Raw genomic sequence first — 17,455 nt, forward strand, 5'->3', positions numbered from 1 at the left:
TGATTACCATTAATTTTGATGCCTGGTCTTTCCTTTTCTGCACTGCATCAGTTATTTGCTTCATGGTTCCACCAGAAAGCATATTTTGTGCACTTTGTTATCACTCCTCTAATGATTGGGTCCCCATACAACTATCCTACTCTGATATACGACTAACCTTTGACTCTTTCTTCATAATACTAACTTCCTCTTCTCATTCTCGTCAGCCAATCTCTTCTTTAGATGTTTAATATCCTCTTCCAGATATTTCATTTTGCTTTTCCTTTTCACTAACTCTTGCCTAAGCTCTTCTACTATGGTCCCAACACTTGCTCCCATTTCTGATTTCTCTAATCTATCATGACACTTTCCACATACGTTAATGCTTTCCTTCTTCTCGTTTACCCAAACAGTCCACACATCTTTTACATTTTTCGGTGCATACATATAGAAATTTTCGTAATGCATCCACTGCAAAAAATCCAAGGCAGAAGTAGTTCTTCATACTGAAGCCTTACATGCTGCTAACATGTGTTTCTTTATGGATGCTATTTTCAGAAACAGAAGAGATGTAAACAAACAAGTAGCAAAACACAATATAAACAGCAAAAAATTCCAGTAACAACACTACTGAAGGTCACTTGTATCCAAACTGAAAAAATTTTATTATTATATTAATTTATTATAGCAAGTCTGGTTGGCCAAGTGGTTAGTGTATCTGCTCTCCAGCCAAAAGGGTGTGGGTTCGAATCCCTCTGTGGGTATGGTTGTTTATGAATGTCTGTGGAGATACTAGTGGTAGTGGTGGCAGGTGGTAGATACCATTGGTGTAGTTAGTGGATTGAGTGGCGGAGACAGAGAGATGTAGAGAAGATATCCTCCCTCGATGAGAGTCTGGACTCCTTGGAGGTGTCACATAATAATAATAATAATAATAATAATTATTATTATTATTATTATTATTATGTGATGACACCTCCAGGAAGTCCAAAGACTCATCTAGGGAGGGCACCTATTCTACAACTCTCCATCTCCACCATTCAATCCACCAACTACAACAAACCACAACTACCTTCATCATCTACACCAACAGCATCCACTGCCGACCACCACTCCACAACTAGTATTTCTACAGACAATCGCAAACATCCATGCCCACGGCATGATTCGAACCCACAGCCTTTTGGCTGGAGAGCAGATATGCTAACCACTTGGCCAACCAGGCTGGCATAATGCAGCACAATATGCAATAAAAAGCCAGACTATACACTAATTGAAAACAAGTTTTTTTAGCACAACTCAAACCTACGTTCACTCATGACACTAACAACATATACAAGTGCTTTTTTTCTGTATATTTTTTCCTTTCAAGTTTTCACAATGAAATCTTGCAAGATTTCAAATTATATAATTTTGTGTTATTTTTTAAATTATTTCTTTCAGTTTTTTCATTAAATTCATATTTTCCATTCTTTTAAAACATTGGTATAAGCTATATTTAATAACATTAGCTGTACTTATCTACCTGTAAGCTTTATAACACATTGTACCATTGCATATATTACAAATAAAAATAGACTATCTAAAAAGCAATACTGAGATCACGCAGTAAATACCAGTTGCTATGTAATGTAACTGTATTAATAAATTAACGTAATGGTTCAGAAACTACTGTCTTTTCTTATTACTCTGGAATGTTTTTTTGTAATTATTTATATTTAGTAATCCTGAAGATGCTATTAGAGATTGCTGAGCATCAGTTTAATTTTTTTTATTTGACTTGACCTGGGCAGTCTTGTTTTACACAAGTTCTTTATGATTTTAAGTTACAACAAATTTTAATTCAGTTCATCTATATGAGTTTGCAAGTTTGCAGACGGGCTCATATGTTTAAATTGTTTTTTCTTATCAAGGCACACCTGTTCAGCGATACATAATAAAGCATTTCTTCATAACTTACTAATCAATAAAATAGCCTTCCCAACTTCCCTTTGGGGAATAAAAGGCACTAGCATGTTTTTTATTTTTATTTATTTTTGTAAGGGACTTCAAGTTTTCGCAATTATTTCCGCCACTGCCTATTTAGTACATACCCGATTTTCATTAAAGATGTTTTATATCTTATCAAAGAGGCTTAGGAGTAGTGGTTATATTTCTCCTACCAGAGACTCAAATTTTTCTTTATATTCATCTTCATAAGGACACGTCACATTCTTTCATACTAGAAATAATTTTCCAACAGATAAGACAAATAGGTTTACCTTTACTCTTGATAATAATAATAATAATAATAATAATAATAATAATAATAAATTTTAAAAAAATTGTTATTTCCATTTTCTTTAAAAACCCAAACCTCCATCACAGGCTTGCCATTTGTTGTTCAGTGTTATTATTTGCTTTGGCCATAATCCAATCAACCAACCAGAACTTATTATATTTACATATTTTTTCTGTTTTAATGAATAATTTGTTGAAAAATATTTTGGCGAATTGTTGTTAACACATCTTATCAAAGAAAATATGATAGCTGGTCAGGTTTTTTAAAAAAACAGCGGTCACACTAGTGAAATCTTTTCAAAATGAACTAATAGAATGCGAATATATAGACGCTTGGGTAGCGTTTATGTTTTTTAAGTAATCCCGCTAAGGCAACTTGTGAATGCCAGTGAGTGTATTCCCATAAGCTCTCTGGTCAACTTGTTTTTACGAAACTTTCATAGTTTCTACATTCGACTTTGAAATAATGCTGGATCTAATATCCACTTTACTTATATAATTATGCATCGCCAAACTGAAGCATTTTGGCTCTTTATTTTAATAAATACTTTTATGCACTGACTGAGAATTCGTTTAAGAAAAATACACCTCCCACATTTCAAGTTACTTAGTACTGAACAAGAGTTTTTGCTTTCTTAAGGTTTCTTCTGCGTCTAGCTTTCGGTGAGGGAAGATTTCATGGGTTTTCCTTGAGAGAGCAACTTAAGTCTCCGGGGAAATTGTTTTCCTGCATGGCCCGTGTGGAACTTTGTCGGTGGATGCTTTTCCCTGGAATATGAGCTGTTCTTCTCAGTGGTAGGATAAGCCTGTCAATGAATGGAACCAATGCTGAGTTGGCGATCTTTCAGTCACTAGTAGGGAGTGGTCCGGATGATTGCCTTTAGAGAGGACTTTACTTAAGTATCTGTAATAAATTTAATTTACTCCTTTATCCAAGTGTAAGCAAACAAAGTTTGCACCTGAAAATATCTTCAGGACTGGGGCAAGGTGGTACATCACCAGGCAACTCGTAACAAAAGTGGACCAAGCTCTCATCAATAAAAGGATTAAACTAAATTTATTATAGTCCAACCAAGTGCAAAATAAACTTCCAACATCTTTCTATAAATCCAGAGTAATTTAATAATAAGGTGGTACGCCTGTTGGCAACACATATAGGTAAATATGACCTCTCCAATGCTTCTGCCTTAGTATCACTACTTCTGGGTCTGCCTCCCACTGACGAGACCTCAATAAAGGTTGAAACTGGTCTGGGTGGTGGCCCTTCCCTTGATGCATAGCATCGTACATGTCCACAAGGAGATGTGCTTTGCACTGTGGGAGATGCTGAGACAAGGGGTGATGAGAGCTTGGTCCACCTTTGCTACGAGTTGCCTGGTGATGTGCCACCTTGCCCCAGTCCTGAAGATATTTTCAGGCACAAACTTTGTTTCCTTACACTTGGATAAAGAATTAAACTAAATTTATTACAGATAGTTAAGTAAAGCCCTCTCTAAAAATTAGGCAATCATCCAGACCACTCCCTACAAGTGACTGAAAGATCGCCAACTCAGCATTGGTTCCACTCATTGACAGGCTTATCCTACCACTGAGAAGAACAGCTCATATTTCAGGGAAAAGCATCCACCGACAAAGTTCCACATGGGCCACGCAGGAAAACAATTTCCCCAGAGACTTAAGTTGCTCTCTCAAGGAAAAATCCAAGAAATCTTCCCTCACTGAAAGCTAGACGCAGAAGAAACCTTAAGAAAGCAAAAACTCTTGTTCAGTACTAAGTAACTTGAAATGTGGGAGGTGTATTTTTCTTAAGCAAATTCTCAGTCAGTGCATAAAAGTATTTATTAAAATAAAGAGCCAAAAGGCTTCAGTTTGGTGATGCAAAATTATATAAGTAAAGTGGATATTTGATCCAGCATTATTTCAAAGTCGAATGTAGAAACTATGAAAGTTTCGTAAAAATAAGTTGACCAGAGAGCTTATGGGAATACATTCACTTTATTTTGTGGGAAGAGATAGATAGACATGAGACAACACAAATTCTTGAATAAGGACCAATTCTTTGAACGAAGAATGGTAAAAAATTCCACTCAACCACATTGTTAACTGACTTGATGCCTAAACCCTGCATGGCTAATATGGTACAAAATATTGGCATTTTAGAAGATACAGGATAAAGAATTTATTTTGTTTTTCTTAAATAATAAGTGTTATGATGGTAATTCATGTTTGTTAAACTACTTTTGATTGCTTTCCAAAGACAGTAATGCATTAATACAAAAAGAAATTTAAAAACACAATCCGCTAAGGAGGGCTGTGTTTTTACATTATGATATATCAAGGATAGTGAGGGAGTTTGCTCCACCTTTGCTTCGAGTTGCCTTGGCGTTGTACTACCAAGTGGTCATTTACACTTGGATTCGCCGATAGTTTTTCGGTATATATGAAACTCATAGATTCGTAGTTCTCGATCTCAGAGTTTTGCTTACTGGCAGTTGAACAACAAGGGATTTGTATCCCCTTAATTATTATTAAGGATGCCAGAAAAATAGCCATTTGGCTTTCAATTGAAAATTGTTGTTTGTTATTATTTAGAATAAAAAAGAAAATATTTTCTATTTTCATTGATGTGTGTATGAAATTCTAAAGAAAGATTTTATATAAATAAACTTATGTACAAAAATCTGTTTGTCAAAATACTTTTTGAAACTTCATGACTCAAATAAAGTGGCCATATCTAGTACATGCCACCTTTTGTTGTTTACTTCATGCCTCATATCATCCCAATCACCCTTTTATTCAGTTTTTTGTGTACATGCCAATTTCCCTTAGTCATCCCTTTATTCAATTTCACCTGAACATTAAATCAACAGTGAACAGTTCCAGTAAATTTTATGAATCATATTTTTTTTATATTGCTTCCACCACAAAAGGTTATTTGTAAACCTATAATAGTTTTTACTGTAGGGATGAGGATGTATTTTTCCTCTTTTTATCCATATATATATACAGGGTGTTTGGGATAAATTTGACAGTTTCGTAAGGAAAAAGAAAATCTTCTTTGTATCTATTAAATTTAATGAATTGACAAAAAAACATTACAGGCAGAGTTAATTACAATACTATCAACAAGATTTACTCAAAATAACCACCATTAGCATCGATCACAGCTTCAATTCTGCTTCGGAACCTCGAACAAGCTGATGCTACAGTCTCCCTGGGAAGGGCCGCAAAAACTGTTTTAATTTTATCCATTAACTGGGCTTTTGTATTACTGTAAGTGCGATTGGTGTCTTTTTCAACTGCGCCCCATACAAAATAATCCATGGGGTTAAGGTCTGGGGAGTTTGGAGGCCAAACATTTGGACTGGTGAAGTCGTAGAAATTTTCAGACAACCATTTTTGACTTTTCCCAGAGGTGTGGCAAGGGGCCGAATCCTGCTGCCATACATACGGCCTACCATTGGCTACCCTTGTTATCCAGGGCTTGACTACAGTTAGCAACTCCACGAACAAAGCCCGAATTCCAATGCCAGGGTTCTTCAACACCTGTTCCTGCAGATTTGCGAGGAATTCTGCTGTACGAACGCAATCAGATCGTCTGCTAGGGATCTTTCTTCTTGCTACATCCTCGTAGTCACCATTGCAAGTCTCTAGTTCATGCCTGATTGTTTTTACTGTATTCAGGGAGCATTGGGCAGCAGTCGTAATATCCTTATTTTGATGGCGGGCACGAATCATCATGATACAAGTTATTCTCTTCCATGATTCAGGTGGGTTCCAGCTATCCATCCTTTCTGACATCTTGTATATGAATGAAGAAGGGTCCAAACTTTTAAATGAAGAGAAGTGTGTGTTAATACATGTAACTTACGGAAAAATATAATTAATTATAAATATGTCAAATTTATCCCGAACACCCTGTATATATATATATATATATATACTGTATTTTTCATTTATTCTTTTTACATAGTTCAGAAACCATGATATAGAGACCAAATCCAAATACAGAACTTTTTTTCGGGCCACTTCAGGCCTCCAATAAGTGGGCAGTGGTCTCACACTGGGCGATGACAATCATCTCCCACCTAAAGACAATCTTAAACATCCATGCACATGGTGGGATTTGAAACCATAGCCTGTTGGCTGGAATTCAGGTACACTAACTACTCAGCCAACCAAGACTGGCTTTAGAATATTGTAGAATATTTATATTCTGTCACTTTTTATAACAGTGGTGATTTAACCTATTTATTTTTTAATTATTAAAAAAAACCCATCAGTTTAAAGTTTAACATTAACTAATTTTAATGTGAAAAATCTTCTAATCTATTCAGTGAAAACTTTATTAAAATCTTTCAAATAATAAAATCAAGTGGCAAATACATTTACAGATTTATATTAGTTGATCATAACAATCATCAGATGGACTATATTTTAGCATGTTGATAAATAGAAGCTACAAGCTACATGAAATGGACTCAAGAGTCCTGTGTACCAAGTTGTTGTGACATACATAAGACACCACTAATCTAGGGATCTCAGTTGCTAGTACATGTTTGTTGTGCACTTGAATCAGAGAAAACAGAAAAAAAAAGAATTATTATATAAAAAATAACCATTAATTAAGAAGATTTCTGTATCTAGGTAAGTACACACGAAACACGATGGAATGTGTCTTATAATCTATAACTGTGGTTCACGTGTTTATTTATTGGATTGTTGGATAAAAATAATAATAATTAACCTTAGCATATATTACAATTATCATTATTTTCCTGATTTCCATGGAATCAAAAGGCTCACTGTAGGAGGCCAAATACTTACTACCTCAATACCTTTTGTAAACTTGAAACATTCAACATTGGAACATTTATCACTTACTTTGACAATCCATTTCATTCATTCATTCATCACTCATCATGCAACAAATCTCCTTTTACTTCCATATGCATGTGATACGTTTTCTAGGAATGACCTCTGGTTCTCCCATTCCCTATTACTCCATGCAAGAATTCCCTTGTATTATTATTAACATCTGACCTCTATTGAGGCAGAGACTCAGTGTGGGAGGTACACACACTCATCCAACTATGCCTTAAACTTATTCAGTGTGTCTACATTCACAACACACTCAGGCAATGCATTCCACTCACCAACCACTCTCTAATCAAAGAACTTCCTCCTCAACCCTCCTTATACAATTTCCGGTGATGCCTCTTGTTCTCCCCCCCCCCCCATTCTATGAAAAATCTCATTCATTTCAACCTGATAACGAACTCCAGAGAGGAGGGAATCTGGGTGTGATGAAGAATATTACACCCAGAATCATGTTTGTTGAACACAAATAAGACTCATAGCATACCTAAAGACGTTCACAAACAGATATGCCAGAATAGGATCTGAATCTACCTACATCTTGTATGATGGAAAGTGGAGATGCTATCCACTTGACCAACCTAGCCATCAAATGAAAGCAAAGAACATTTTTGATTATAAAATCTCTGCATTAAGAAAGCACAATGATGTTTATCTTGTATTGCTGTGTTATTTTGTACAGTTTGTAATGTATGCATTTTTGGAATATAATGTTGTTTCCTCTCAAACCAACTTGTTAATTTTTAGGGAAAAAACTGCAGAAAACATAAGTAGCCATTGGAGTTTGCATTGGTAATAACTGCCCAGAATTTATAAAATTTGGGGGGGGGGGGTGATGTAACAGGTGTCTTTGTTTTCTGTTGCTTCATTTTGAAGGTTATGCAGTATGTTATAATTCTAAAATTGTATTGCCAGTACAGATTGTCTTTACTAGTTGCAAAAACCAGTTGATGATGTAATATGTGAAAGTACCTCATGGACACTTCTTTCATAAACACTTTTTTCTTTTTTTGAGAAAAATTCTCAAAAAAAGAAAAAAGAAGAAGAAAAGTGTACAAGAAATGCATCACATATTTTCATGTTAGACTGATCACTTGGTTAAATACAAAACTGCTCAGTGTGAACCTGCTAAGATTAAATTGCTAACTTGCTAATTAAAAAGAAATAACACATGGATGAAATATGATGGTGAATCATAACCGAGTTAAAACTTGGTAAAAATACTTAATACTTTCCCTTTTTTTTAAAAAAAAAAAAAATCTACTTTTCACTGTCAAACATTTGATAACATCAATCAGGATACTGCACTACAAAAGACAAAGCTACCTGCTCTACCTGTTCATGTTAAAATGCACTTTCACATACAATTTATGAGAGTAAATAAGACAATATTCACTATGTATTTATTAAAATTAGCATAACAACAGCACAAAAAGTATGTATGGTATTTCTCAAAATAATTACCCCACCACCACCACACACACACACACACACAAACACACCAACATTTTGAATACACTGATCCATTAGTGAACGGGTATCTGAGGAAAGCAATATCAGATTGTGTCTTCCTGATTTGACTTCCTGACCCCATGGTCAGGAAGTCAAACAAGGCAGGCGTTAAATGGATGAGCAGTAGTATCAAGCTTGATCTGCAAAAAAAGAAAATGTTATGGAGAATTTTCAAGGAGAAAGGTGATCAGTACACCCATGAGCAGTACAAGTCTCAAGCTAGGAAGGTTACCAGAATAGTAAGAAAAGCTAAATCAGATTATGAGAAGACCTTAGCCAAAGAGATCAAGGGTAATCCCAAAGAGTTCTTCCACTATGTAGCAAGTAAAAGGAAAAATGACTTCGGAAGGATAACTTTAGTGGGTGCTGATGGTATTGAGGTGACAAAATCAGATGTAATAGTCGAGTTACTGAGTGATTACTTTTCAAAAGTCTATCACCCAAGTGAGGATATCTCTGTACCTGTAGCAATAACTAATTTGAGAATTGAAATGAAGAAATCAGAGGTATTTAATATATTGCAAAATTTAAATGCAAACACTGCTTAGATGGAATATCATTTAAATATTATTTAAATGTAGGCTTAGATGGAATATCATTTAAATATTATTTAAATGTAGGCTTAGATGGAATATCAGCTCGGGTGTTGCGTGAATGTGCAAATGAATTGTCAACCCCTCTTACTTGGATATTTAATTTAAGTTTGAACTCTGGTATGGTCCCTAGGGAGTGGAAGTTAGGCAAAGTGGTTCCTTTGCATAAGGGTGGCTCTAAAACTGCGGTAGTTAATTACAGACCAATCACCATCTCAGGAGTAGTGGTAAAAGTACTGGAAAAGCTGGTTAAAGACAAAATTCAAGAATGGGTGGATCAGGATATGATACACTATAGAGGTCAACATGGTTTTGTTAAAGGTAGATCCTGCCTTAGCAATCTATTAACTTTTCATAATAGAATGACATCTGAGTTGGACAAAGGAACTGGCTACACAGTAGTACTTCTGGATTTGCTAAGGCTTTTGACAGGTTACCCCATGGAACACTGTTATACAAATTGGAGTAGATGGGAATGGATACTAAATTGGTGATATGGATAGGAGAATGGCTCAGGGAGAGATACCAGAAGGTGGTGTATGGAGGAGCCGAGTCCAGGATGAGGTAGGTGACCAGTGGTGTGCCTCAGGGCTCCATGCTTGGGCCATTGTTGTTTAATTTGTATATAAATGATATAGGAAATGGCTTACAGGGAGATATTCAGGTGTTTGCTGATGATGCAAAGTTGGGTAGCACAATAAAAAACCAAACTGATGTTGAAAGTTTGCAGGACGATTTAAATAAGCTGGTAGAATGGGCAAAAGATAATGGGTGTCAGTTCAATGTGGAAAAGTGTAGTCATGCATTTTGGGATTAAAAGATTACCAGCTGTGTACTACATTGATGGAACAGTACTCCAAGAGATTGATGAGGCTAGGGACTTAGGGGTGTTGGTAGATAGGGAGATGAAGTTCAGAGGACACATTGCTAATGTGTCCAAGGTTCACATAGGATTACTTGGTTGTTAAGGAACACACTGACATCCAGAGATAAAGAGGTTATTATTCCCCTTTATAAAGCGTTGATACTTCCACATTCGGATTACTGTGCTCATGTCTGGTCACCTGGATTCCTTGGAGATGAGGAGGCTGTGGAGAGGGTTCAGAGAAGAGTGACCAAGTTGGTGAGTGATGTAAAAAATGCTGCCTATATTGATAGATTGAGAGCTTGTGGATTGCAGAGGTTGGTTGATAGGCAGAGAAGAGGGGATATGATAGAAACATTTAAATTACTGAAAAGTTTTTATAGGATTGATGCAGGGGAAATGTTTCAGCTGTGTGATAGTGATGGAAGAATAAGAGGTCATCCCTGGAAATTAAAGAAGAGTGTCAGAACAAAGGTTTTTTGCCTGGCGGGTGGTGAATGAGTGGAATTCATTACCTGACTTAGTTGTGAGCTCTTCGTCTGTAAATGAATTCAAGAAGAGATATGACAGATATTGTTTTGCTAGTTTGGGTCTCCCGCGATGAGTCTACTGACTCCATGGAGATACCCATAATAATAATAATAATAAACATTGAACTCACATCCCCGTTTCCGTGTCCAGTCACTCAATTTATTCAAGTCTTCTTGCAAGGCCATAACATGTTCACTACTCTTCATGGTTCATCCCAACTTTGCATCATCTTCAAACAACTGAATATCTCCATCCAAATCTTCACCTATATCTTTAATATACAAGTTAAACAGTAATGGCCCTAATACAGACTCCTGAGGCACTCCACTAGTGACTTTCCTTTTCCTGGATATCGCTCCCCCATACACAACTTGTTGATACCTAACAGATAGCCAGTCTCCAATCCAATGCACCAATCTAATATCCAACCCCATCTACTCCAGTTTGACTATCAACTTATCATGTGGTAATCTATCAAAAGCCTTTGCAAATTCAAAGTATATTACTGTGTGTGTTTCTCCTCTGTCCATGGAAGCAGCCACCTTATTGTAATAAGCAGTGGCTGCTCGTGGCTTGAAATCGTGGGGGATGCTGCAACTTTCAAACGATACATATACACTGTAAATACAGTGTATATGTGTTTGGATAAAATATCAACATTATGGTAAAAATGTTTTAAAAAATACATGAAAAAATATTGTTTATTATCAATAAAACTATACAGTTTAGTATAATTCAAAATTACTTAAAAATAAAATCCATTATCATAACCCCAATAATGTTCTAAAATAAAAACTATAACAAATGTTATGTCTTTAATTGTAATGTCCATATATTTAAAGAGACTGAGTAAATGATAAGCACTGCATATAAACAACAATGGAACTGCACGACGGACTGTGCCACATTACGCTAATAGCTCGCATCTCACTATGACATGCATGTAGCAATATGACACTGTAGTAAACACAGTGCTGCTAGCGTCCTTTGCCCTCCTGAGTGCTCCAAGATGGATTTTTATTATTTTTTATACAAAATAAGAGAATTGTATAGAATTGTTGATGATAAAATTAAATATTACAAGCAAATATAAATAAATTAATAAATATATTTATATACTGAGAAAAACTAGGGGTGCTGAGTTCCGCAGTGCCTATGCCCAAGCCGCCCCTAGTAATAAGTAGGTAGATTACTAAAACATGACCTCCCTTTAGTAAATCCATGCTGTCCATGAAAGATAATACCATTGTTGTCAATCCAATTCTGAATCCTAGTTCTCACAAGCTTCTCCAACAACAACTTAACTACAACACCTGACACACAGATAGGCCTATAGTTTGATGCTTGAGTGCTATCACCTCCTTTATGAAGTGGCACAATCTTGCTGTCCTTCCACTCCTTATTAACTTGACCCAGTGCAAGACTCATATTTAAAAAATATATCAAGGCTGGCATCAACTCTCTGGCATATTCCTTCAGAATACATGGTGATATATTATCAAGTCCCACAGCCTTATTTACATCTAGTTTGCTCAACTCCCCATACACCTCTTGCCCACTTACATTCAGTCTCTCTTCCCTATTATCAACTGCTCTCAATCTCTCCACGAAATCACATTCACAAGATTGAAAGACCTTTATGAACTGCTCATTAAGTATCCCCACCACACACATTCCACAACAGCTGTCTTTATACATTTTTCTCCAATCAGTGTCATCCTTCCATAATCATTCTTTCTTTTGCTGGCTACATATTGCAAGAACTCCCTAGGATTCTTTTTGGCTTCATTAGCAAACTGCTGCTCATACTTCACTTTTGCTACCCTTACTAACCAAGTCTCCTGCCTTGCCTGGTCTTTGTAGTCCTCATGGAATTGGTTATTTCCACTTCTCTTATGCTGCCTCCATAATGCCCTTTTACTCTGTATCACATGTTTAATCTCTTTATTCATCCATTTCACACCTACCTTATTTAACCTTCTCACCTTTGGAATATATTTAGACATTGCATCTACTAGATAGTTTTTGAAAATCCCCCAAGCTGCATTGATCTCTTTTCCAGCTAACTCCTCGTTCCATGCCACACCTGCAAGCTGTCTCCTGAGCGCTTCATAATCCCCCACCTTTGTAGTTCCACATATACCCTTTTCTTACAGAGGTTCTCACACTGCTGGCAATTATGGCAATAATGAGGAGGACATTGACATGCAGAAGGAAAGAGGTTATGGTTACCTTAACCATAACCTGTTTCCTTTTACATGGTTATTGAGGTTATGGTTACCTTGTATAAGGCTTTGATCAGGTCACATTATGGACTGCTGTGTGCAGATTTGGTTTTTTTTTTTTGGAGGGTGGATGTTGTATTGGAAAGGATCCAGAGGTTTACTAAGTTAGGTCTATGAAATGTCACAAGGATACATTGAGGGAATGCAACTGACAGGCCTTGTGAATAGAAGAAGAAGAAGAAGAGAGGATATCATTGAGACATATAAGTTGGTGATGGGTTGTTACCAGAGATTAATGTGGAGAAGATATTTCATATAGCAGCAGGAGGCAAGGTTAGGTACAAGAGGCCATCCATGGAAGGTGTATAAAGAGGGTGCGAGAAGCAGGTGTTTTTGCATGGAGAGCGATTGGTGAGTGGAACATTGCCTGAAAGCATGGAAACTGTGAATGTGTTTAATGCATGGTTCAATGATCTTTTTGCATGAGAGAGTTTAGACCTCCCACAATGAGTCCTTTGACTCCATGGATGTCAGTTAATAATAATAATAAGAAGAAGAAGAAAAAGATATTATGGCTTATATGCTACTTATATATGAGAAATACATGATTTCTGCATTAATTCAACCTTTGTATGTTCCTGGATCTGACTCCCACTGATGAAACTCAATAGAAGTGGAAACTGGTCTGTATAATAACCCTCCTTTAATGCATAGCATTATGTACTTCCAAATGGAGATGTTCTTTGCATTATAGGATGCTAAGGCAATTGATATGAAGTCATCAGCCTCTATATACAAGCGGCCTAGTTTTCATGTGAAGATGCTTCACATGCAAACTTTGCTTATGCAAACATCTTGGCTTAAACATGCTGACACCTTGTCTTCAAGATGTCAGTATGTTTAAGCCTAAATAGGCTAACACCTTGAGGTTTCTAATTTGGCAACTAATCTAATTCTTGGCTTGATAAAAATTCTACTGTTTCTTGATTGCCAATTATTACATTACTGACAGCTTCTGCCTACTTTTATAATAATGTTTAATCACCTATTAACTTTGATGTCTTTTTTTTTTTTTTTTGTCTACCATCTATATAAGCAGAAATGAGTTGGTAGTGGTTATACATGTACTTCCCCCACTTATATCACTGTACAAGCCATTCTCTGCTCTCACTTAGGCTTCTGTGGACAATGGTCACTTAGTTTCCATTGCAATAAGAAAACTGGAAAGGGTGTTCAGAGACAGGTGATTTATCATCTATCTCTGGATGACTCTTTCCATAGCAAAACAAAACAAACTATGTACCAGCTTTTCAATATCAGGACTCTGGAATGTTGGTTACAAGGAGAGGTTGAGCATGTGTAAATTGCAGTGTCATTGAATAGGAGTAAAAGCAGCGATATGATACAAACATATGAGGTGGTGAGAGGACTTTACTGGCTATTGATACAGAAGAGATTATACATAGAGTGGCAGATGAGTAGAATGTGTTGCCAGAGCATGTTGTGAACACTTAACGAGTGTGAAAGTATGAGAACAATATTCTAAGGTAGGATGTATTTGAGATTTATTAAGTGTTTTGATGTTGAGTATTTTGAACAGAAGGAATACCAAGTTTTTTGGAGGCACCTGGGACTATGGATGTGATATATATATTTATGCCAGGATAATCTAAATGTGAAAGTTAACCCAAAAAGAGAGTACTGATCTGATCAGAACATTATCAAAAGTAAAGGAAAGCAAAGAAAGATCTTTTCTCTAAGAAATAGGATTGTATTTTGATACTTTAAGAGATAAATACTAAAAGACATCAGCATAGTTTCTGAATTGGGAAAACAGTAAAGGCAACAAATAAAGGCTTTAATGTGGAGGAAGGAATTTTGAGTCAAAGCTGGTTATATAGCAAGATTTCCAGGTTTAATAACCTTTGGCAAGGTATATCCAATTTGACAGAAGTACATGTTCTGCCCCCTCTTATGCACTTAGGAGAGTTGAGATGAACTATGGTTATAAAAGATGCCAGTTGGGGGTTCAGTAAGAAATAGCAGATTGGGTTTTCATACCTGTAGGTGATGTTTCACATCATTAATATTTGCATTAATGCTCTGGATGTGGTAAAATGGATGTGAAAATGTTTTTATTGCATTAAAATGTAATGTTATTTTGGCTTTTCTGTGGTATATATGTTGTCTACAAAATGGCATGTAAGCTGCAATACTACATATTGGAGAAAGAGATTATACAGCACTAGAAAAGAGGACAGCTTTCCTGTAGATATGCTCTGCAGCAAAGCTGGCCTTTCAGCCTCTGCAGTCAAAACTGGCTGTATCAACTGGGCAGAACTACAATTACTCCACCAATCCAAATTTTGGTACAGCAAAAAACTAAAAGAAACCTGTGTAACATCATCAATTTTCCCACCTAAATAAGAATGATGCCTCGAAGTCTCCAAGATTTGGTCTGCTCATCTCATCATGTTTTAGTCCAGATATTCATATTCTCCATCTCCACCACTAGACCTTCCAGTGCAAACCTCTATATATCAGCCCAGACCTCTATATAATAAGAATAGATTATCATCTAGGATTTTAGGACTTAAGTGTTGCTAACTCTTCGTGAACAAGAGATTATAGGCAGATGCATCCCACAGAGTTACAAAGAACTATCAAGTGTCATCTCCATTCAGGAGGTTGGCTATTATGGATCTCAATATATATAGTCCTATTTTATGCTATCAATCTAGCCAGTCCCTTATATTCTTGAACCATATGTGTTCTTTGTTTTGCATTTCTCTTCAATTCTTCCCTCAAATTTCCCTTTTTGAAGACTTTCATGTCTCAAAATGAAATATGTGATTTTTTATATGATATACCTATATATAATTTTTTTCTGGTTGTTCTTTATTACTTCCATGTTAGTATTAATTTCCCAAATTTCATCATGATATCTTTGGTGCTCCTCTGTAAATAAACCCACATCTTAGAATTAATGCTTTTAATATTTTCCTTGCTTATGTTGTCCATGTTTCTGCTTTATAGAGAGGAGTAGATCAAATAAAGCATTTTACTCTTTTTTTTCTTCTTTTTTCTCCTGGATATGAGTATGTTTTTCATTCTGATCTATTCTTCTCCTCCTTGTTTTGCATTTTCCGTCCTCTTTAATTAAATGCTCCAAATAAGTGTAGCATTCAGTTTGTTCTATAATTTTATTTTCTACTTTAATTTGTAACTGGGGTATACTTCCTCTGCTTATTTAATTTTCAAAAAATTTACTACAAGACCATATTTTTTACTTTGTCTATTTATTTGCTTTGCTCCATTAATTTAAAATTTTGACACACAGAGAGAGAGAGAGAGAAAGAGTGTGTGCATGTAATCAATATACAGAGTATGTTACTTAATATCTTTGGTGCTCCTCTTAAATTAAATAATGAATAATGAAGATTATTTAATTTCTTCACTGCAAAAGTTGAACAGAATCATTTTTACTTTGTGTATTTCTTTGCTCAGTTAATCTTTGCAAATCTGTCTGTCTGTCTGTCGCTCTCTCTCTCTCTTAGTAATCAGTATAGAATATATCTGCATAATGAAAATTATTTTATATTTTATCCTATTTTTACTTTCACCAGTTCCTCTATACTTATAAAAATGTCTTCACTGTAGAGATTGAACAAAAGTGTACAAAACAAACACTGAAGTATGACATGATTATTTTTATGGATAATATGAATAATATTCATACTATCTATTATCATATTATTATACTAAAGAAGGCAAAAGAAATAATATAGATCAGAGAGCAGTAGATAATGAAGCATTATTATAATCATTAGCACCAGACCTTTCAGAGACTCAAAAGACTCACTGCAAGAGGTTACAATTGTCACCCACACACACACACAGAGCTCATCAAACATGCTTTCAATTCATTCAACATTTCTGCACTCACCACACTCCCTTTTGTATACACTTTCTAGAGATGGCCCTCTTGTTCTACTCCTGTAAAATAAAATCATACCCCCCCCCTCCGATTAACAAGTCTCTGCAAATGGCAATCCCTAAGTCTGTCCTCATATCCCACATTCCACAAACCTGAGACTATTTTAGTCATCCTTCTCTGTATCCTTTCCCAGAAAACCAGGTAACCAAATCTGCACACAGTAATCCATATGTGGCCTGATTAAGACTTTACACAATAGAGCCAAAACCTTCTTTTGCATGTCAGTATCCTCATCATTGCCATAATTTGATGTGATAATTTCATAACTTCTGTAGTGTCACACCTCTCTCTCTCTCTCTCTCTCTCTATCTCTCTCCATATATATATATATATTTTTTTTTTCTTTTTTTTTTTTTTTTTTCTGCCTTGCTTCCTTCTTTCAGATCATATTTTTGTTGTTAACTCATACAATTTTACAAGGCTGTAGTTCAACACTAGCCTTGGAAAGTTGTATAAGATGACAAGAAAAATTTGATCTTCTGAAAAAAGCAAGCAAAAAAAATACAGTAAGGTAGGAAAATTGTATTCTGCAAACTGAAGAGGATAAGATTGTTGAAAGATGAAGAGAGCACTTGGATAAGATTTTAATATGGAA

General features: G+C 35.7%; 1 protein-coding gene across 2 annotated transcripts in view; it reads right to left on the reverse strand.

Annotated features, from left to right (window-relative positions):
• Nucleotides 1–17,455, reverse strand: part of LOC150106612 (uncharacterized) — a 300,527-nt gene that overhangs the window by 181,083 nt on the left and 101,989 nt on the right. The gene's annotated exons all lie outside the window — the stretch shown is intronic.

This window comes from Typopeltis vanoorti, chromosome 5 (assembly GCF_054136105.1).
Source record: "Typopeltis vanoorti isolate ZY-2024b chromosome 5, IOZ_Tvanoo_1.0, whole genome shotgun sequence".
In the NCBI taxonomy this organism is placed as follows: domain Eukaryota; kingdom Metazoa; phylum Arthropoda; class Arachnida; order Uropygi; family Thelyphonidae; genus Typopeltis; species Typopeltis vanoorti.